The sequence below is a fragment of the Colletes gigas genome, unplaced genomic scaffold (genome assembly GCF_013123115.1).
Source record: "Colletes gigas isolate AHSC1104 unplaced genomic scaffold, ASM1312311v1 Colletes_gigas_Sc00004, whole genome shotgun sequence".
NCBI lineage: Eukaryota > Metazoa > Arthropoda > Insecta > Hymenoptera > Colletidae > Colletes > Colletes gigas.
The window spans coordinates 9,686,003-9,709,960 of NW_025106633.1; the positions used below are offsets into that span (position 1 = coordinate 9,686,003).

General features: G+C 45.2%; 1 protein-coding gene across 2 annotated transcripts in view; it reads right to left on the minus strand.

Annotated features, from left to right (window-relative positions):
• Nucleotides 1-23,958, minus strand: part of LOC122405064 (DE-cadherin) — an 88,583-nt gene that overhangs the window by 11,372 nt on the left and 53,253 nt on the right. The window lies entirely within an intron of this gene.

Below are 23,958 nucleotides of genomic sequence, written 5' to 3' on the forward strand. Positions count from 1 at the left end.
ATCGATCGGTAAAGCGTCGCGGGACACCCTGTATGTCCTATCCAAACCGTTTGCTCCATCCCACGCGAGCAGTCTGGTAAAAGCTTTCGATTTTATGGTCGACGACACCGCACGACGAAGAAGTATCGAGAGAGGTCGATTAATAATTAAGAGGGAACGTTACGTACGCGCCACGATGTCGAACGGTCCTCGTCGATTCCGCCTAATAATTATTTCAGGGCGCGTTTATCGCCGCGCGACCGTTTTCGCGCCGATTTCAACCGTCGTCGCCATTTTTGCCGAGAGAGACGAGAGACTTCTGTGGACGCGGTGGTCGAGCGATAGGAATTCGTGTATCGATTATTAGCCCGCGGAGAGAGAATTCAAAGTGTCGGTGCGGTGATTGCGTCAACGGAGATCGGGAATTGCGGATATTTTGCGAAGCTGGAGGGGAAGAGAGACGAGGGAAAACACCGAACGCTCGTTACGGACGAACTTTGTGGCGCCGTGCCGCGGTTTCGGCCGACCCTGTCCGATTTTTTCCTACGCGCTTGCGATTTTCCAGACGAACCTTTGGTCGACGAAATTTCTATAACACCTGTATGGATTTTCGCGTATGCAAACTGAAACGTACAGAAACCCCTTCGAACGTATGTATTGCTCGTTATAAAATTATTATATTACGAGATTATACGAACGAAATAAATTTGGAAAACCGGCAGGAAATTGACTGATTAAAATATTATCGAGTGTATTTAATCGTACAGTAAATACATTAGGCGATACAAATTAAACGCATATTCGGGTACTGTCGCTTGATGGTTTCCATCGGGCATAATATTCGTAGAATTATATAAAATCGACGGGATTACGCGGGCGAATGGCTAAAGAAAACAAACATGGATAATTGGCGCTCGTATCGTTTCGATATTTCATATATATTTTAACAAATTCCAAACAAATCTTAAATTTTTATTGAAACTAAACAACAATATTTACACGTTCTGTAGTTTTAAATATTCACATAATTGAAATGTAGAAATTATAATTCCTCTTCTCCTTGCAAACTGCGTGTCTACGCCATATTGCAATATTTTCATGACTGCTGGGTAACTTCTGAAAAAATTGATTTCTGTTTCACACCTTCCAAAGGAATATGGTTTTTGAAAAACGTGGCTGTAAAATCCAGTGCGCAAATTCCTTTTTTGAACCTTTTGACACGTTCTTGGCAAAAGCAAAGCTGTATTTGCTCGACTATTTCCGAAAATATTGCGTCAAAGTGATTTTCGCGGTCCGACGCGCGAGCACGTCCAAAATAATGCACAAGCTAAAATGGGTAAGTGTACGGAAAGTGGTGGAATATCAAAATCATTGAACGTTGACAAGCTAAATAGGTTGCAGGCGCGTTACAGTGTAACCGGGGATGGGAGCGTTCGTCCCGTTTTATTTGCCAGCTCGTTGTTTCGGCCCAGCAAGCTCGCGTTGCGGCCAACGCGGTGCCGAGTTCAAACTTTCATTATTATTTTACGAATCGGTCGCTAACGTTTTCCAAGTCTAAATTCATCCTTCCAATATTCCAATAATTCCTTCCTACTGTGTCCAAAAAGCTCGCAGAGGAATCTAATTAAAAAAGAATCGACATTTTCTTTGTTAACCCGTTCGATGAAAATAACCTCTTAAATCTTTCAACGGTCGATGTGGCGCTGCGGTCGCGCTCGCGAAACAAATTCGAGCGAATAGATTCGACGGAGATATCGAAACCGTTTATCGTGGGGACGCAACGGTCACCCGGCGACGATAAGATTTATCGAATTCGGTTCCAGCGGTTTTCGACGCGTTTCGGGTAAGCGAAAAAGCTTCGACCGTCGATCCGACCATTGCCAGGCGGTTCATCGAGTTTCGGCTTCCCTCGATCCAAGTACGTTCCGTGCCGTCGCGTAATCGCATTACAAAATCGTTTGACAAAAATATTTGTGGCCTTCGGTTTGTCACGCTTCGCGTATCGAACACCCCCTTCCCCGGCATCCGACAGAAATCGTTTTTTCGTTTTTCGATTCGCGTCGAACGGTTCCCTCCACCTCGCTCGTAAATCCAGAGAGAATCGATTGTACCCCGGGTAAAGATGGTCTCCGGACGGAAAACCGCTTCGAGGATTATCGGGAACCGATGAGAAACTCGCGACTTGATTTTCGCTTCCGATCTCCTCCCTCCCGCCCCGCGTAATTCCCCGATCGAAAAATTGCCAGAGATGAACTTCCATTACTGAATTTCGGAGTTAATGCCGTATTAATCGCCAAAGGATATATCTCGCAGCTCGACGAAAGTCTGTAATTGCCAATTAATATATTGATCGTCGAACGGGAGTTACGCGACCCTCGAAAAACCTTGCGTTTAGCCCCGCTCGTGCTTTTTCACTATGCACGTTCTTAATTCACCGTATGTATGCTTAATACGTGTATTTTTCGAAGCGTATTAGAACACGCGTACTCGATTATTCCCGTGGAATAATATTTGTCCAGCAAGTTCTTTCATGGAACTTTCATAGGATTTTTCTTTTGGGTTTATTTCAGAGTTTCAAAGGTATCTCTCGATGCAATAAAGTTCGAGAGAGTAATGCAGTTTGCTTAAATTTATTAATTTGTCATAATTTGTTCTATGGAGGTAAAGAGTAACTTTTAACGGTCGCTCGAGGAGTACATATAAGAAGATGGTCGTTTAAATACTCGCGAGAGAGCGTAGCCCTCTGCTGGCGAGCGAGAGAACTGCTGGCTTCTAGCTCTGGCCGTTTAGTCGCTAGCATCGCGTACAGGAGAAAAAAGCCAACCTTATTTACAACTTATTACGAATAACGCTTCGTTGAAAGTTCGATGCTTCTAATCGATGTCAAGTACCGTGTATTTGTATACCTCCGGAAACTCGATGCTTCTAGTTTATAAGTAAACAGCCCGTTGCTTCCCCTCGTACTCGACGAGAAGACTGGAAACTTGTTCGAACTTGCAAATTATTCTCGCGAGAAAACTGGAAGCTCGTCCGAAGTCCTAAATTATCCTCCAACCCATCCTGGCCAAGTATCCTCTAACGAAAACCGCGTTACTCGTTCCGAGACGCTTCGCCCGAAAACGAGCCGAGGAAGGTGGATTTGAAAAACCAATCAAGCTGGAAAATGACATCGACGAACGATTTCCCAAATATCCGAAACGTTCTCGTCCGCCGTGGAGACGCGACTCGGGGACCCAGATCACCATCCTTCGAAAAACCCGACGCGAGCTTTCCGTCGTTACGTTAGCCTTTCACCGCGGATCCGTCCAAACCGTGGGTTTACGATACGTCACTTTACAGTGACAATACGACACAACTTCGGGGGTTCCTTCGTACCAAATAGAATTCCAGTTTCTCCGTTTACGGTCAACGGAAAATTTACGGTTCGAAAACATAACGTATTTTAAGGGATTCGAAATTATTAACGAGTCTCTAAAAAGCAAACGTGGATTACTTTCTTAACACTTTATCGACCAGTTTTCATTTTGACAAAATGAATATTAAATAGTATTTTAACAATTATAAATTAGGATGAAATTATAGTGGTTTGAAAGAAGGATTATTACAAGATACAATAATTTCCTTTGCTCGAATAAACGAGAAAGTAACGATGGTTCCTGACCTAATTGTTGGATGTAATTAATACTGTCTTCATCGACGTGAAAGATCCACGGGTAAGTAGGTTCGCGACGCGCCGATGTGGCGTTCGTTTCGAACGAGTCAACCGAATCCCCGTTTTCTCTACCTAATTTTCTCCACCGTTATTAAATTTAACGACTAAGTCGTTACCTTTAAAAAGACACGGTTAATTAGATTTTCCACGTTTCTACTTTATTTGCCAATCGCTTGGAATTTGTTGTCCTAAAACCGAGAATCGAATCCTGATATTGCTCGTATCCTCATAAACATAAATGAAACTTTTGAATATTATCTCAAATTAAATAAGTTTATTACACCTTTGAAATTAAACGTCTTGATGCGCTAGACATAGTTTTATTCGATAAAGCGTCAAAATAACAAAATAGCTCGAGGAATGATAATGCGTAGATTCGAATTGTCTGAAGAGCGAAAATTGTGTATGGCGTTGGACGTCGAATCGCGAGAATTTTCGCGCTCGTCGTTTCCCCGGCCGTTTCTTTCAGCAACAGGTGGCCCACTGTTTCTGAATCCTCGGGAAAAAATTTCAGTGAGCGGCGCGCGGCACTCAATTTTCCTCGATCGTGCGTTGGTCGAGTCCGCGACAGATCGATGGTAAAACGAGACGATCGGGGTTCGTTTCCGGTGATTTCAAACGTCGTCGCTGAGGGATGCGCGAGAGACTCGACGCGAGCTATCGTTTGTATCACGGTCGGAGGAAAGTTAGCGTCAAGTTGCGGCTGCAACGACGTTTCCACGACGCCGCGGCGTCAGATTCAGCCGGTTCGCCTGAAAATTTATTACAGTTTACCTTCAAAGTTGAACGCTTTGTAGATCGACTCTCTCTGTGTCGGGCCACGTCCCCGACACTAGTTTCGCGCTTAGTCAAATACCCGCCAAAACTCCCTCCCCACATCCATTCCCGCTGATCCATCTAACAGCGCGTCTATCGCGATAAATATTCGTGTCTTTTTCTTTTATATACAATCACTTTTTTATATAATTAAGGTTATTTAATTAACACTGACTCCTAGTCAGATAATTAACCTAACAGGATCTACCTTCGACAGAAGTCAAGGTAAGTATGCATATAAATAGATGGTCGGTTAAATACTGTTAGGAAACGAATTTATAATCCGTGTCGAGTGAAGTCATTTTGTTAGTATTTTATTATAAATCAAAATATAATATATATTAATATAAATTAGTACTTTCATTGAGTCTTCCTACTCGACACGGTTTCCATTACATGTAATTTATTTTCTCATAAAATATTCTGCCATCAATATATCTTATCGCTTTAACTCTAAAAAATGCTTGTGGGAGAGATAAAGGTGGTGTAGCCCTCTGCTGGCGGGTGCAGGAGGTGTCGTCACGAAGCAACGTATGCACGCCATCTAGCTGCACTCTGCCTTATTAACGCGACGAATTACATTTCTTTATCATAACCTATCTTTTGTATCAGTGTCCATCGCATGACATTTAAATAGATTTTGGAAAGTCGATCGCGTCGTGGACGAGACCGGAAGGGAAGAAGCCCCTTCCGATGATAATAGGAAATAGCAACTCGAGCTCCCTTTGACGTCGTTGGTTTCTTTGTCAATTAACGGTGGGAACGGTGTAACGGGAGAGCGTGAAAGATAAGAAGAGGGTTAAGGAACGGATTAAAAGGGAGGTCGCGTCTCGCAGCCAATTCTTTCGAGCTCGATTCTTACAGCGTAGGCGGGACCAGCAGTCGAGCGGAGGGAATCGTCGCTGGTCGATGTGAATTAGGCGAACGTTCGATTCCCGCGACAGGAATAGCTGCCACGATGCCGGGCCGCGTTTGACTAATGAAAATTTAATCGACGTGCTCGTTGGCCGGTAGCGTTAATTTCGTAAATGAAATCATCCCCGCGTGCACCGGGTATCGGTAATTATCCTAACAGAAATTGCGTCCGCGGACGAACGTTTCGTTCGTTTAACGATCGCGGAATGGCCGCGACAAACGATCCACGGACAAAAGGGCTCGAAGAAGAATGGGAGGCCCGCGGAAATAATACGACGGCGTTGGAAACGGGGTATCGTCGCGGCGCTGTTTCTAATCGCGCGGCCGACGGCGTTCACGAGATCTCGAAAGGAACACGGTGGGACGGACAGACGAATAATTAAGCGGACATTCGTGTACCGAGCAAACGAGATCGAGCGACGTCGCGTCGGTCAAAAGTAATTAAGCTCTCGCTTACGAAACTGTCTCGATAGGAGAAACCTCTTCAGCGTTCCAGCTTTGAGCGCATTCTCGGTTTCGACGTCTATCATCAAGACACGAATTATTATTATTATTACTACCGGTACGTATTCGCGTCTTTGGCCTTACACCCTTCGCAAAACATTGGAGGCTATTCGAGACCCTCCCGACGAGCGAATCGAAATTTTATTTGCACGTTTCAGAACATAACCTCGTTTGTGTATAATTTACGTAATCGTGAGGTTTCTCGCATTTATCCGTAAGGGTGTGTTTGTACCAGGGGCTCGTACTCGTTAATTAATGAATAATAATAATAAGGAATGCGAGACGCGACAGTGTTTGTAGATATTTTAATGCCACAGAACTCATAAATATTATTTGTTAGCAATTTACGTGTGAAATTTAATTAATGTAACGAATATACGTTTCAATTAAAAGGAAACCCTATATTTTAATGTAACCGTCAACGCGATGGGTTATGATAAAAATATGTGCGACCAACGTTCGTGAACGTCGAGAAACGGATCGAGCTTTCGGCTGGAAACTCGAATTTTACGAACCCGCGGTTGATGCTTTCGTTGTATCGCGTTACGTAATCCAGAAAAGACTCGCACGATACAGAATTTTATTATCGGGCCGGACGATAATTCAAACGTTTATTGCAAGATATCACGAAAGTAACGGGTTCTACGGCTTTTCACCGACCCCCCAAGTAATTTATGCGTGGCAAATATATTTAACGGTACTGGGTACTTTATTAGCTCCAACGTTCCAACAAATTTCGCTGAAATTAAGCGTTCCTAGTTATTGTTGCTCGAGGAATACTGGAGTTCCTTGTCTCGTGCACGCGAGCCACTGAGATTCCTAAGTGAGCGAAGATGCTGGATGTCCAAAGATGCGACCGTGGTTGTGCTACTAATCGAATTACAAAGCTGTATTTTCAATTTCTCGTTAACAGTTTCGCTATCAAGGACTAGATATTTCGGTGTTCTACGATATCGCAGATACAAGATATCTCGTTGCCACGGTAACGCGTGTGCAATGTCACGAACGAGATATCTCGCGTATTTTTATTATCGATACAGTCCAACCGCGATAATTCGAGAACCTCTTTTAACCAGTTGGCTGTTCTCGACGAGTATACTCGTCGCGAGGAAACGACATTTTGCGTTACGACGAGTATACTCGTCACGCGTGAAAAATAGTTACAACTTGCTGTTTAAATATATTTGTGTATTTCAGGATGTTTTAAATATTTATAAGCCAAAAATGTACAAATAAAAAAATATAAATTATGAAAAAATTGTCATTGCTTAATGTTTGCAACTCAATTTACTTCTCAAAGCACACGACTTTTCAGCAAAAACGAAATTCGCTTTTGCGACTCGACGCCATGTTTTATTTAGCGCGTTCGAGGGCGTTCGCGAATTGAAGGCGATCCCCGAACGGAAAATGTAAAACGTACGCGCGTCCGGACGAGCTGGCAGCAACAATCAGGATCGTCGGTGGCAGCGTTCGCGACTTCGCTAAACGAATACCGGGTGTCCCGTTCGCTTGCGCGAAACGATTATCGCGGAAACGCGCGCGTTACGTAAGGAGGCGCTTAACACGTCGAAACTGTTTTCGGGCTTTACCCGTTCACGGCCGTTCCTCCTCGATAATGCACTTAACGCGATTACGGGGCCGTAGTTGCAGCCAGCTCTGCTTCGATCCCCGCGCTCAAGGCACACGCTCGGAAGCCCGTAACCAACGACATCTTTGGGGAACGGCGCGACGGAACGAGGCAGTCCGGTGCAATCTCTGTTCCGCCCGCGTACGAACGAATACGACGCGTCGAACGTCAACCGTCAAACCTCGGAAAGAACTGGAGGACGTCGCACGGCATGCACGTGTCACGAGAATCACCGACAACGGAGACGCCAAGAACCATGGGCGGGGCACGGCGGCCATTCTTTCTTCCATCCTGCGAAAAAGACTTCGCGCGACTTCCATCTCTCTTTAAGCAGAGTTTAACGAGAAGACACCCTTGGGGATCTCTCCTATACGTAATAAATATGTCGAAAATAGAGTCAGGGACAAAAGTAAGTGGACAGTTATCGATAGAGATTGATCAAAATATTATTAGCAATAGTTGTGGTACTGGTTGTCATAGATATGAAGTAAGTGATATTTTGTATGAGAGATGAGTGAATGGTCTAAATAGTTTGTATACTTTACGATTGAAGAGCGACGTGTGTGAAACTGGTCACTTGTAAGCGAGCATTGAGAGTGAGAAAACGTGTGAGACAAGTCACGGTTATTGCATCGATTTCTTGTTAAATAGTTTTTACCAACGTTGTACAATTATAATAAATACGTTCTAAACATCCACCCGCAATAGTAACTGTAAGTAAACGGTGGACAGGACAGGACAGGAGCCACGGTTGCGTTCGTTTCGAAATGATTAATTCGAAATGTCGCTATATGACGCTTAACTATGAAGCTTCTGTAGGTAGAATAGCGTGGAATAGGATCAAGTAAAATGAGAGGGGGGACGTGACGGGGAACGGATACAAGCCTTTGCTCGATCGGGCCAGGGTCCAGAATGTTCCCTGATGAACGGAGGATTCAGGAGAGTCGTTCGGGGGATTCGATCCGGACGATACGCACCGCAATTTCCATGTCGCGAAACCGCTAATCATCTCGTCTCGTCTTTCGCGAGCTCGCTCTCCCCGCTTTGCATAATATCGCGTAACATCGCGACCGCTATCGGTTCGTATCGAACGCGTTCAAAGGTACTCGGAATCAAAGGGTCCTTCGTCATTGTCGCGACGCTAGTTTTAGCCCGATGCGGCGCGCGCGATGATTACGAGAGAACAACGCGTTAGAACCACATATGGGGGACGCGTGCACAAAGATGGATACGTACAACAGTACCCCCCTCTCTCTCTTTTGACTAACGTACTCGAAACTCCAACCGTTTTCCTTGATGAGATTCTTGGGTTCTTGTTAACTTTTCCGCTTCCCCTAAGTGTATTTACTCTGTTAATTGGAACGCGTCAACTGTCGCGAACACCAGTTTTATTATTACGAAAATTCTACTTGGGTCTTATAATAACACTACTATTGGACAGATTCTTATTATTACTTTCCCATGTACATTTAAATAAGATTTGACATTCGATAGTCGGTCAAGGAGTGTAAATATAGGAATAGACGGTCAGTAGAATACTTGTGCGAGAGAAGGGTTGAGCGTAGCCCTCTTCTGGCGAGTGTGGGAAGTGTCACTCGCCACAGGACATTTAAATATTCCGATTCTACCATGGTGACGTCTCCTGCACTTGCCAGCAGAGGGCTAAGCTCTCTCGCAAATGTTTAACCGACCCATTCCTATATGTAACCCTTTCCTTCGCTTCTATCTCTTCCAGTTATCTCGTTTATTACTTCCTCAATGGAGCAAAAGCCACGGCAGTGTCTTAGAAACCCAGTTTCGATCCTGAAATTTAATACAATCGCGTACACGAGCGGGGAGCCACCGTTAACGTGTTATTCGACCCGTTTCCGTATCGTTCCCGAAATCGACTTTGTTAGCGAGTTTCTCAAGAAAATTAGCGAAACGCTCGGGAACGGAAGAGCATTGTCCTGTCGATTCCGCGGTACGCGTCCGCAATAAGAGGTGTTGTAACGCTCTCCCGGCTGGCTCCGGCGGCCGATAAAGCTGGGAAAGCGAAAACACCCGTACAAACTCCGATAACCGGAAAGCGATTTCGAGCTGCGGCTCGTCGCAGCTCGCGGCGTTAATATCTCTCGCCCGACCGTGTTTTGTTCCACTTTCTCGTCGACGATCGAACGCGTGCGGATACCGCGGCGCTTCTCTCGCTTATCCATCCCTCGCGCGCGCGTGTCTCTTTCGCAAATGCGATTCGCCAAACTCCCCCGCGTCCGTGGAAAGATTTTTGAAAGATAGGTTCCCGCGGGGTGGGGGGAACCTCCGCAACGATTCGCGATAAGAATATGTCGGAGGCAGCAGAGCGGCGGCAATATTTCGGTAAGCGTAACACGTTTCGACGACCGTATTCGCTGGTCGACGCTATTATCGAAAATCGAGATACACGAGGAGCTCCTCCTTCGCGAATAGAACAGCTTTTCTTCGCGTTTATTGTCGCGAGATGAAAAAATATGTTGTTCGAGCGGGGGATACGGGACGGACCGAACCTAACCTAAGACGTTGAGAACTGTTGTTAATACGGGTTTCGTACCGTTCGGTTTCTCCGGTTTCCTATATTTTTCTATCCGCGCGCAAACAAAGGGGTTCAACGGTGTCCCGATAGCGCGATTCGAGGCTGCAAGCGGTGCTTATGCGCGTGTATTTACTTAGGCGAAAGGAAGTGGCGGAAGTGCGAGAGAAGGCGGACGTTGTGTGCGAGCCGGCATTGTTAGGAGGACTGCTATCTCGAAACTTTGCGAACAACGATATTTCGGTGTAATTCAGTCCGCGACGGTCTTACGACTTGGCCCGAGCGCCCTCCATCGCCCTACAAATATTCGCGCGGAACTTTTTCGTTCGGGTTGGTACCTATTAACGCTAAATTCAGGCACGTTGGCGCGCATTAAATCGCGTTTGCACTTTCGATCTGTTCGACGCCAAGTGGACCAGTTTTTCGTTAATTCGTTGTTGAATTTACTTATTCATTTATAACAGAATATTTGGTGAAGTTTAGATTACTTTTTAAAGGTAACTAATTAGAGATATTTTCTAGAGAGCAAATTCTTTTCAAACTTACGCACAATATGCGACAGATTGATCAAGTTAGACGTCACAGACGCTATTTAACACTTTGACTGTCACGCCACCTGTGGGTGGCAGTATTTGCCACTACGATACTAGAAAAATAAATTCTCAATTTAAGACGGTGAGGGAAATAAATTTGGATAGAATTTGTGGGTTACAAAAATAAATACTGAAACAAATTTTAGGTTATGTAGCTTACAATGGTTTAGAATTAAAATTTTACTTTTGCAGAATATTATATGGGTTTGATCTGGCAGTGAACGTGTTAACGTCGAATGATATTTCGAGCGTCGAGAAGAAGGCTTCGTGGCGTCGTGGCCTTCTCGACAGGGGCTCGAGGGATCTGACGAACAGGTGTCGCGGTTCCGATTCAGCGCGATAACGAACAACGGATCTCCTCGAGGATTGCGATTAGCCGAAGGAAAAAAGAAGCACTTTATCGCGCGGAGTTATCGATCGTGCAGCGTTGCGCGTTCGCCCGGTTAAGAATCGCCGGTTTTTTAGCCGTGGAATCCTCCCCCCCGACCTGACACTTCCAACCTCGAATACAAACGCTAATAAACGCCGCCAAGAACGATAAACAGAGTTTTATCGTGTTATTCGCGGCGGGCCGCGCGCGGCGAGGGGCCTCCGTAAAGCCAGTTTTCTCATTTTCCGGGTTCGCCGCCTGGAAACGTTTCGCGTTCGTTGGATTCGTGCCACTCAGTTTCTCGAATTACTTTCCGCCTTCGAAAGTCAACAGCGACAGATCAAAAGTGGCGCTCTCCCCTTTCCATGCTCCTCGGGGCCCCGACGAGGGTAATATTTTTCAATCCCCGGACACGTGTCCCTAATTCCTTCGCCGGGGTTCCGTTCGTTACGACCACCGCGTAAACTCTCGACCAACCCCTCCGGAGGGTGCGGCACACCCTGCCTCGGAGGTTCCTTCTTCTAACGAACCTAGTACTCGCGTCGAAAGGCTACGAAACGAAGCGAAACTGCACGCACGCATCGGTTCTCGACGACTGTGAAATTTCCCCACCTACACGAATTTTTTTCTCGAAAGTGAGTAGGATTTCAAGGGTACATGTATTCACCAAAAATAATTGTAATTGACCCCTGCAATCGAAAATAATTTTTTCAGAACGATTGGGAATTTTTTAATTTCGACGAAAAATTAGGCATCTACTCGAATTTTTTTCTCGAAAATGAGTAGGATTTCGGGGGTATGACTATTCACCAAAAATGATTGTAATTGACCCCCGCAAATGAAAATAATTTTTTTAGAGCGATTTGAAATTTTTTAATTTTCCCGAAAAATTGAGGCACCTACTCGAATTTTTTTCTCGAAAACCCGTAGGAATTCGGGGGTATGTGTATTCACAAAAAAAGATTGTAATTGACCCCTGCAACTGAAAAGAATTTTTTCAGAACGATTTGGAATTTTTTTTTTCGCCAAAAAATTTTCCAGTTGATATGGAACTTTAAACGTTAATAATTTTTTAACGAAGTTTAAATCAACAAATTGGTATTCTTGATTTTCGTCTTAATTTAGCTTCTAGAATCTACCATTCAAATTTTTCTCAAAGATAGCTAAAGAACCTGTATAATATATGGTACCTTCTTATAGGTATAGATAATATATAGAGCAAGAGATGCGTGCCTAACATGTATCGACCGTCAATTCCAAAGTTGTCGAGAACCCGACAGAATTCGGATACATGCAAATTCGCGTAAGCAACTCGACGGGAGACACGCCGCGATCGAATGATTTCTGGAGGAGTTGCCTCGATCCAGAAGGGACGATACTACCAGAGGCAGGGGGATCCCCGGTTGGGATTAGACGGAAAGTGCCGTTTCCGAGTCGACGTGGCGTCCCACGGAAATGACTCAGAGGCGAATTCTCCTTCGCGTATTATTTGATTTCCATTAGGTCGATCGGCAAGGGGTCCACCAAACCCTAGACCCCCATCCGTCGGTCGATTAATTGGTTCCAGTCGGTCGGATCGAGCGCCGAGCCGAACCGAGCGCGAGGGTTTTCGCGATTTTCCCCAAGAAAACGCGATTTCTTCCCGGCTCGAAGCACTTTTTTCCACGCGCGACTCTCTCCGTTCGCGTTTACCCAGTTTACGGGCAACGAACTCTGGTTAGTCCAGATTCACCGCGAAGGATTACCACGTGGAATTAGCTTACGGTAAGTAGCTTTAGGTTCTTTATCCGTTACTACCTCTCTGGCCATCGCACGGATCGCGGAAACGCATACTTTTGTGTGGATATTGGATTTGATGCGTCGTCGAACGCGACGTGTTTCGATCGTTCCGTAACTAAATAATCACGGGTCGGTTTCCGGCGTCGGTTCGTCGAACCCGATCGAGAAAGTCTTTGGACGATCGCGAGGAAACGCCTGGCGTCGCCATTCGAGGGGAGCTCAACGAACGCGGAACAGGACGCAACGAGCAGCGGAGCGTCTTCGATTCGAACGGTGGATAATTTTCCTCGATCGTCCCATTCACGGTCCGACTACCCCGGGAGCTTGGGAAAACACAACCGTATCCGAACTTAACCATGCGTTGCCGTAAGCATCAGGATAATGTCGAAACTTTGGAAATCGAGCGTCCTTTATTCGCATAACGAAATTATTTATTGATTTTTGGGGGTCTTGTTGGAAGAGATGGTAAAAAAAAGGATAGGCAGAGCGATGATGCATCCTAGCAGACTCTGCCATAGCTACCGGGATATTGGAAGTCGGTTCGAGGATCGTATATGCAGACGGAAGTTCGGTGGAATGCTTGCGAGAGGAACGGCCCTCTGGCGGCGCGCACGGGAAGCGATAGACGCTTATTTATTCGATAAACGCGAAGCCCCATTAGTGTATAAATTAGTAGAACACGAGTAATCGTTCTATTTATACAATTTTGATACACGAATAATTATGTACGGGATTAAATAAGCTATTGTAGCTTCTAATCATAAAATTTTGAGTGATTCTCTCCCCTCGATAGGGGTTAGAATTAATATCACACGAATAATGATGTATGGGATTAAACAAGCTATTGTAGCTTCTAATCATAAAATTTTTAAATGATTCTCTCCCCTCGATAGGGGTTAGAATTAATATCTGAACGTAAGTCACGATACGAAATATTCACGAAATTTAATCGCCCATCGACGAAGCAATTAATTTTGTCTAAATCTCGTGTCGCGATGGACAAACATTTGTTCAATACGGTCAAACGCAAACGTTGAAATGTACGACCGAGTCCAGTCTCGTAATAACCCCACATATGTATATTATGGAGACAGTTTTGATCGCGCGAATCCCCGGGACACCGTCGAAGCACTGCTCGGGGAATACCGCTGGTCTTAGAATATTGCAAACGTTGTCCTGGTCAGCGCATAAAGCGGCGGCGATAGAGGAAAAATAAAGAAGTAGTAAGGATTCGAGAGTCGTTGAAAATACTTTCCCGCGCCATATTCTTGAGGTTAGTTTCCCGAGATTCCGGGCGACGAATCCGCAAACGTTCCCGTCGCTCGAGTTCGCTAATCCTCGTATCGCTCGGATATTTCAGGATGATCCGCTCCCGCAACTTCGCCTAATCGTAACGAATACATACCAGATGCGGGGTTTCGAGCCGCTACGCTGCTGCGTCAGTCGTTATTTCCGCTACGTGGTCTTCGAAAACAACCGATTTAGTAAAAAAAAACCTAAACTCGATCGTGCTAGTGAATATCTATCGATGACGGCATGGTTAAACAACGATATGACGCAGATCACGTCCACGCGATGGTTTTCTGTTCTTGCATTATTATACGTTTATAAATAAAGCTATTCTTATTCCGTGAGTGTGTATAATGTATTAATATCCCGAGTGAGAAGTAATCTGACAGATCTTTTATCAACGATATCTGTACTACCATTCTTTGAATAATTTTTTGTTACCAAATTCAACAGTGGAGCGCTCTAGCGTGAAAAAATGGCGCCCGTTTCGACTGTATGGACGATTATTGTGGACGAGCGCGTAACCCAAGTAACCGCGATGTAGGTCGTCGTCGGCGCGTTACATCGTTACACACGCTGGACGTAACCGAAGAGAACGCGAAAGAAAACGTTCTGGGCGAGTCCCACGTTGCAAAGGGCCGAGAAGGTTAAAGGTTGGCACGCGTTCCTCGGGGTTCTCGTTACTCGAGAACGCCCCCAGTGGCGGAAATTCCACGGTTCGTTGGGGCCGTATCGCGCGACAGGCTTCAAGAATTGCAGTTAACGCGCAAAGTCGGTCGCAAACTGCGAAACTTATTAAGCGCGGGACCGAGAGAACGAGAGAGAGGCCCTTCCCCTCTCTCTGGCCGTCGACCGTGCGTCGTTTCGAACCCTCGTTTCTAATCGTCGGGATCCCGGACCCGGACCAACGGAATAAACGACAACGAGGAAAGATAGTCGCGCGTGGACGACTCGAAAACAACCGACGACAGTACGAACGAAACGACAGCTTAATCCTTGTCGCGACGGGAAAGGAAAAGGTAAATGGCTCGCAACAAAGGTTTAATAACGCGGCATAGGGCATTCCTTTTGTGTCCCCCCGACCCGGTAGAGATCAGCCATATTGGAGGTAACATTTTCATCAACTTTTTACAGTCGGTCGTTGCATATTGTATTACTTTTTCCCGTTCTCGTTTGAAAACCGGAGCAAAGAGGACGCGAGCGCGGTTCTCGCACGAAGAAACCATCACCACCACCACCCACCCACCCACGAGAAGCTACGGGTTTACCCGGCGAGATTAAACTATAAACGACGAGTATCGAGCGGCCGTGTTTTGTATGGCATTTCGTCGGCGTTGCTCGTTACCGGTGGCCGGTCAAGAATTTTAATCTTTCCCGAGGAACGAGAATAAACGCGCCCGGCTCGATCGCGCGACCTCTCCAACGCGAACGTTTCAAAGAGAGACTCCTCTCTCGCATTCCGCGACAAACGCGAACCGTAAAAATAAACCCATCGACCGACGCGGTCGTCGGCTAATCGGATTAATCCACCCCGTTCGTCAATGAAACCGCGTCTCACCGTACGAATCAACTTGGAATCAAAATAACGCCATTATTACCAATCAAAAAAATTCGGCCGGGTCGCGTCGGTCCCTCTTGTTCCTCTCGCGGTTCATTCCAAATTATTTTCAGACGATCTCTATGATTGCAACGCTTCAACGTAAATTGTCTGCCCATTTTTTGCCGTCTGCGACCGAGTTAAGGTGCATCCATGGTTATAAATAAAACTGACGAGCACGTAACGTAAACGGTGACATCTAAATAGGCGATCCCCGGCTACTGGGGTTCTACTTCTCTCGAGGTTGGAAAGAGGTCGTACGTAGCTCCGGGAACTCTTCCTTTCCAAGGTATAAACACGTTCTCTTTACGCCGGAGTATTTTAGGAACGCTCGGGAATACCTTAATAATTACAGTAAATCTTTTCATTGTGTCACGATTTTCTCTTCCCATTGTGTCGGAAAGTTATTCCCACGAGTTTCTGGAACTGCTCGCCTCGGCGTTATCTCCGATACGCGACCAGGGCTGTCTCGAGTTACTAATGAGTTACCGACGACCAAGTATAAACTGTATCCGACTCATTTTCGCCGTTTCTCTCTCTTACCGCGCCCCCCCCTTCGTCCCGCCTCTTATTTGCACGTGCCACGCGTCGACGATCGAATTTCACAGCCCCTAACCTAACCTCTCGTCGTGTCACTGTCCGGGTCCCGAGAAAAAAATTAACGCATATCGATCGACGAATTGAAAGAAAAAAAACATCTTCGTGTGTCCGATTCAGAGTTCGTTATAAATATCTAAGCAATTTAGCCATGGTAAATATCACATCTTTAAGAATATCTTTCGAGAGTTGACAAGCTGTGGTCTTTAAATGCCAGTCGTCGAGATCTGACGAGAGAAGCATCGTGTTTTACGCTTCGCTGGACTCGAAGGGGGCTCCCCCAAATTGAAGGGAAACGTTCGATCGCGTCTGGGACTGATTTTAATAATCAGTTTACCGTAATCCGTAATCCCCGATAGAAATAGTATTTTCCCCCCTGGCGGGTATAAGTCGACGCGACAAACAAAGCAAACATTTTGGTGGACAGCGAGAGGAGCAAAAAAGGAAACGGACACCGGCTGCGTTGGCGTCCATGGTCGGTCATGGCGGTGACGGAAGTGGCGGCGGTGTGGTAGTGGTGGCGACCGGTGGCGGCGATGGTGGTCGGCGTACAAAAGGTGACCGAATGACAGGGGCCGTCGAGCTAGACCGAGAGTTCGCGAATAATTACAGGGCAGCGTTACACGGTCCTCTCTATTTTCTCGTTGGCTCTTCCATCGGGATAAAAGCCAGCGGCCGAGGGTAGTCCGTTGTGACGAGCAGACGCCTGGCCAACGACTTTCGTTCGCGAGAACTAACCTCGAACAACCCGATTCCCAGTTAGCCGCAGTCTTTTCCCGACAAACTCGCGAAACCGAGGCCACCCAGAGATTCTGATTTTGCTTTGCTCGTGTCGTCCGCGGGACCAGCACCGATTCTTCCAAATATTCTACCCTTTTACACGACCGATCGAGAGGCGTTCTCCGTAACGGAACAACAACAACACCTGACAACGTTGCGAATCGAGCGAACGCGTCGAGTTTCATCCTCGTCCCAAAGGAACACTCGCTCCTCCATCCGTCTCTATTTAACGCGTTCTACGTGCACGCGCGCTACCAACACGCCCCTTTCGACTCGTTGCCCATCCCGTTTCCGTAATACGTAACTCTAATCGAACTCGACCGAGTCGAGCACGCGTTTCTTCGTCTCGCATCGTTTTAAAAATTAATCGATTTTCACGCGGTCGGAACAGCTATTCGTCGTTTCCATCGCTCGAAAAAAGGGGAAAGAACCGAGTACCGCTCGTCGCTGAGCACCGTTATTCCTCGACCGTTCCACAAGGAATACGCTCCTTTAATTTCAGAATGCCGATTACGCATCGATCCGCGACCGCGGAAACCTACGATTGGCCGACTTTTGACGTTCGATCGATCGCGACCAAGGGTGCTAGTTTTCTGTTTTAATTAGATGGAAAGTATACGGAGAACACCGACGCGATTAGAAAAAATTGAAACTTCCGAATTGAAAATTTCGAATTTACCAAAAACGAAATCTAAATAAGTAAAATTTTCCCTAGGACGCGGGAACTTTTCGTTTATTTAACCGCGAGGGAATTAATCACGCGGCCAGGATGAAAGGAGCCGCGTTCTAGGCGATGTTTCGGGAATTTCATTTTACCAAAAAAAATGGCGCGAAACGGACCACCGGAACGAAACGGTGTATCGCGCCGGGGCAAAGAAGAGGGCGGACCACGGGGGTAAGCATTTGCATTCTCTGCGAACGTAATTCCGTGGCGTGTGCTCGTTAAAAGTCCCCGGCAAAAACCGGCCAGGGAACGACGCTTTATATTACCCGCGATACGTGATTACGCGCTACGAGGCCGACGCTCTATTTTCGCGCTCGTGTCTTCGACGAAACGATCGAGACTTTCGGAGGCGTTAACGTCGCGATCGAGCGACCCGATTCCACAAAGACCGGATCAGAAAACTCGGTCGAAACGTTCGCGCGAACGGCCCTCCCCCGTTCATCACGGTCCAGTCGGACGTGTTATATATTTGCTCTCGTCTATCGCGTATTGTACCCGTGCGATACAAATCAATTAAAACCAGAGGGACCGTTATAACTAAAATAAAAAATAGGATAACAGATATTTCTTGTGAAATGTTTTTAGTCGTCCGATATTTGTTTTACGTTCTTGCTATTAATTGTCAGCAATTTATAGATAACACCGATACGTGTGATTCGTTCAGATTTAAAATTTAATTAATTATACAGAGTGTTCAGCCACCCATGGGAAAAATTTTAACGGGGGATTCCAGAGACCAAAATAAGACGAAAATCAAGAATACCAATTTGCTGATGGAGGCTTCGTTAAAAAGTTATTAACCAAATTGTTAATAACCTTTCTCCACTTACTGAATTTTTTTCTCGAAAGTGGATAGGATTTCGAAGGTATGTCTATTGACCAAAAATGATTGTAATTGACCCTTGCAACCGAAAATAATTTTCCGTAAACGATTTGAAACTCTTCAATTTTGCCGAAATTTGCCCACCTACTCGAATTTTTTTCTCGAAAATGCGTAGGATTTCGGGGGTATGTCTATTCACTAAAAATGATTGCAATTGACTCCCGTAACCAAAAATAATTTTTCCAAAACGATTTGAAACTCTTCAATTTTGCCGAAATTTGCCCACCTACTCGAATTTTTTTCTCGAAAATGCGTAGGATTTCGGGGGTATGTCTATTAACCAAAAATGATTGTAATCGACCCCCGCAACCGAAAATAATTTTTTCAAAACAATTTGAAATTTTTTTACTCCGTCGAGAAATTTCACATTTTGAATTTTTTTCTAGAAAAAAACATACTATAAACACCAATTGTAAATTTGAGGTCTCTGGTTTTAGAGTGGCGGACAGATATGAAACACGTAGATGCGCATAACGGTGCGACAGAGGTTAGCGGAAGAACAGGGAGGAAGCCAAGATTGATAATGTATTCGAGGAATATAAGTTATCGAACGCGAGAGAGGCTGTGGGGGAGTTTTTCCACAAGGTGCACCGTGCCAATAATAAGAAGGAAGACTCGAAATTGCTGTCTGGCCGTACAAAGTTGTACCTCTGTCCGAATTTACCTAATTCGAAATTTTCCAAGCCGGTTGAACAGGTGTCCGGTGTGTTTCTGGCAGCTCGACGCAACGAAACGAACGCTGACTCGGTGCCGTCTAAGATTTTTTCTTGGCGCTGGGCTGACCTGACCCGAGCGAGAAATCGACGCGCTCCAGAAATTACGTTTACCGCAGTACGGTTGACCAACGGTGCACGTAACGACCGATCACGAATCTACGTACGTTTGCCGCGGGCGGGCCAAACCCGATCGTGTGCGTGTTTTCGAAATTCGCAGGACGCGCAATTTTCCGTGTCAGCTTACGATAATTTATGCTAGCAACAATTCCCACGGGCCGCGACGTGTCCCATTACCGTAGACGACGGCCTGTCGCGATTCCGTGCCAGTTTTTCCCGTTCAGGTCACGTCGGTCACCGATGACCGACGCGTCCACGCCGCTATCTCGAAACGTTTACCATTAATCTTTACATTCCATATTTTAAAAACAACGCATCTACAACCAAGACGATTCTCATCTCGTTCCTTCCTTTTTCCCCCCACGTGTCAAAATTTAAATTCATGTTCGACTCGTTATAATTCGCGAGGAGTGTATTAAAATAAAATTTAACAATTATAGCAGTTTAATTGATGTTTATACTAGGCCTGTAAACTTTCGAAATTCGATATGGATACTTATTATTAATAGATAGGTAGAGGCATCTGTGACGACATTTCACGAGCTCGCCACCAGAGGGCTACGCGCTTAACTTTCTCGCAAGTGCTTGACCGATCACCTGTTCCACTAGCAGGCTATTATTATAGAGTCGGAATCCTAAACAACCTCCCTCTCTGCATGTAACTGGATTTTATTTCGCTTTGTATAGTTTTTTTTGGTGCCATTTTTCTATACAAATTATTAAATCTTGCCCCTAGTATAAGTAACTTTTCTTAAAACTATCTTGTAAGTAGCATTAAGTGTGATGGACATTACTTAATGTTAAGATTACGCTCTATGTTGAGCCATTAGTCTAAATTGTGGTCCTAGTTATAAGTCAGCCGTTTGTACGTTTAGGTTTGTTGTATATATATTTATAATTGTTTTCTTGGCACAATAAACGTTCGTTGAATAAAATTATTATAATCTGCTACTAATCTTTATAAATTCGTAAGGTAATGTACTTGCGAACGTCCAGCGAAGTTGTGAGCATATTTCGAGGACGCTTTAAGATTCGCGTTGCGACAGGTCGTTACGTTTGTGGGAAAAACGACTTCCGTTACACCTCGTCGCATGATGAATCGTCACGTATGGCCGTGCACGGTAGGTAACTCGATGCCCGGAATCGAGTCGTTTTTCTTCCCTGACAGCGATTCCTCGTCGAAAAATACACGAAACGTACGGTCCCGGCAAGTCTCGTCCGTAGGTCAGTAGAAAAACGCGATTCCCGTAGTCGAGTAACGGCGCGTACCAACTGCGGAGATTTTCCGCGTGCCACGCGCCAGAGTAGATTAAATTTCACCGCAGCGGACCAGCGAACGCTCAGTCGCTGGCTCGACCGAAACTTTGGCACCGATGGCATTTTAATCCCGGTAATCGAGGCGCTCTCTCTCTCTCTCTCGATTCGCTCCCAACGTTTCGACGACTCCCCGCGCGTTCGTCTCGAAACCGGGCGACCGCGTCGAAATCTCGTCCACGTCGGGGGACAATCGTCGCGAATTAAATAATGGAGTAATTCGATGATCGCGGCTCGCAAAGGGAACCCTAATGGCTTCCCACCCCGTCGGAATCGAGCGGAGTTCGACGGTCTCGCGCGAGTGATTTGCAAGCGTCGAGCAAAGGGGGAGCCGGGAGCAGCCCGACGGAAACGCGGGAATTTAATTTCGGCAAGAGTGCGTTTGAAACGCACCCGCGAGAAGGGACGAACTCGCAGGACCGGTAAATAGGATTGCCGCTCGAAACGCGAAACAACGGGGACGCCCAAATAGGCTTTTCTCCCGCCCGCTCTCGCGCCGAGTTTGCGCAGTACTGTCCGAAGCGAAAGCCCCGCCACCCACGCAATCCGATACAACAGGCCCCGTTTCTTAACGCTTTGACAATGCCTCGTCCACATTTCGAAAAAACGAAACGCGCAGACCTTTGTACACTTTATGCTGGCTTTAAACCAGTTAACTGTTCCCGACGAGTATACTCGTCGTGAAATAAGTGCAACATTTTGTGTCACGACGAGTATATTCGTCATGAGTAATAAGTACTGACGACTTACAGCTTACATTGCAATTTTAGTGAAAACTAAAATGTATTCGTAAACTTCAAGATGTTTGAAATATTTTCAGGCCCGTCGAAATAAGAGGAACAAATAAAAGTTTATAAATAATTAATGTTGCAGTTTTAATCCGCAAACTGTGCCGTGATCTTGACAGATACACAATAATTACGTAGGAAGAAATAACCAACACCTTTTTATTTATTGAATATATCGAGGAGAAGTTTAACAGAATTAAAAGCGAATATAAAGTACAGTATAATGAGACACGTGTCTTTATACATATTGTTTTCGTTCTACTTTATTGACTAGGTAACATATGTCGCCTTCATAGATGAGAAGATGTTGCGTATTTCAACAATTAATACAAAAAAAAACCGCCATAGCATTTTTCATGAATGTATCGTTGTCTTCTATTAGTCATCACAGAAGCAATTACGGATGCACATATTGTTTTAAACTATGCAAAAAATGGCGCGCCTTGTAATAAAAAACGGAATGACGATATAACAGCAAATTAACATACGAAATTGATTTTTCAGGTTTTCTTTCGTTCGTATGCAAAATATTTATGTTAATTTGAATAAATAAATAAATATGAGTAATGAAATGAAAACATAAATTTGACGAATATACTCGTCATTGTTAAATTTTTGCGACGCAATTTAAATACGCAGGAAAAGTCTGTTTCGAAACGGTAAAAATCTACGTCATCCAAATATTTGATTCAGTTTGTGTATTACAAAAAGATTGGCCCTTCGAGCAATTAAAAGCAACGTGTAATCGTTTAACCCGGACTTCAAATAACTTTTGCGGAACAAAGAAAGGCAGGAGGCGAGATTGTTAAAAATGTTGCTAAATATGTATAAGGAAACGCGAACGAAGACACTACGAAAAACATAACCGCCGACCAGCGAACTCGCGTATGCGCGACAGCGAGCGTCAAAGTTTTAACTCCTTTGACTGTGGCGCGTTGGAATTGAAAAGCGACCGCTGTGCGCGACGCCATTAGCCGCGCGAACGTCGCCAGAGGGTAAAAGCAAGAGTAAAACTGTCGATTGTTACTCAACAATGCTTCTCTTTGAACCGTTCGCTGCTAGGTTTCCCGGGTAAAAACAATTCTTACCTCGGATTATAACCAAGTAAACTGTTGGAAACTGTTTCCTCGAGATACGGTAGAAAATTTTGTATGTACACCCTTTGTGACCCTCGAGACTAGAAAGGGTACGATATTCTAAAAATTAGTACGTTCTTAAAATATCTAGATGCCCTATAAGTAATACACAGGTCACTGAATTTATTAACCGACGATAAGGTAGTATCTTTCAAATACCAAATTGCTATAAGAAATCGAATTATTTTTTTACGGTACAAAATAATGCTTTTAACAACGCACAATGTACTTGAAAGATTATAGATAATGATCTTGTTAAGCCACCAGACTCAACACGGCCGAGTTTTTTTTATGGAGACATCGAAAGAACTGAACTGCTCCCGCGAGAAAAGAAGACATAAAGACAAAAAGCCCGGAGTCGCTTCCACGTACGTCGAACACGACATCGTCGGACGCTCGACAAAGTTTTATTAGAAGAATCGTTAAACGTTTACGGAAACACGTCGTTTCGAATATAAAAACGATTTGGAAATGTTTCGACGTCTTCGAAGCTGAAAAATTCCAAGCAGCCAGCGTTAAAAACAAACCAAGCACTTTAGATGGAGCGGAAATCCTCGAAATTTCGAGCACAGGTTTACGGGGGTAAACGCTGAGATCCCAGCGTTTATATCTCGTCGAAAGGACGGACACTGGATGTGGATAGGACTCAGCGACGCAGAAAATGCGGTTCGTTCGTATCGAGTTTGTCCGACCGCCCGCATGCCGTATCTCCAACGTATCGCGTTGTCGGTTTCCACCGGAGCTTTACGCGCGCCCAACTTTTGTCGACGTTTATCTAAAAGGGTAAACCCCGCCCACCGCCACGGCCTAGCGCATTCAATCGCAAAACTCTGTAATTTCGTACGCGAACAATTAGGCCGTAACCTTGCACGTTTGTCGGCGCGATTTCTTTTCGCTCTCCAGCGTCAGCAATAATATGGAGGTTAAGGGGTGGTCGAACGTTACGGGTCGTGACGAAAATCGCGATACAAGTCGACGACGGGGCTTGCTTTCTACCGCGAAACCGATATTTTCGAATAACCTTTTCTCCCGCGAGGAAATTCGTTACGACGCTCTCGGGAAACTTTCCCGGTTTGATACTTTCGTTGTTAAGCGCAACATTTTTATTTATTTAATGGGAGGTCACCCCTTTAGAGTATGTATATTGTTGGATTTCATCTTCAGTCATCTTCAATG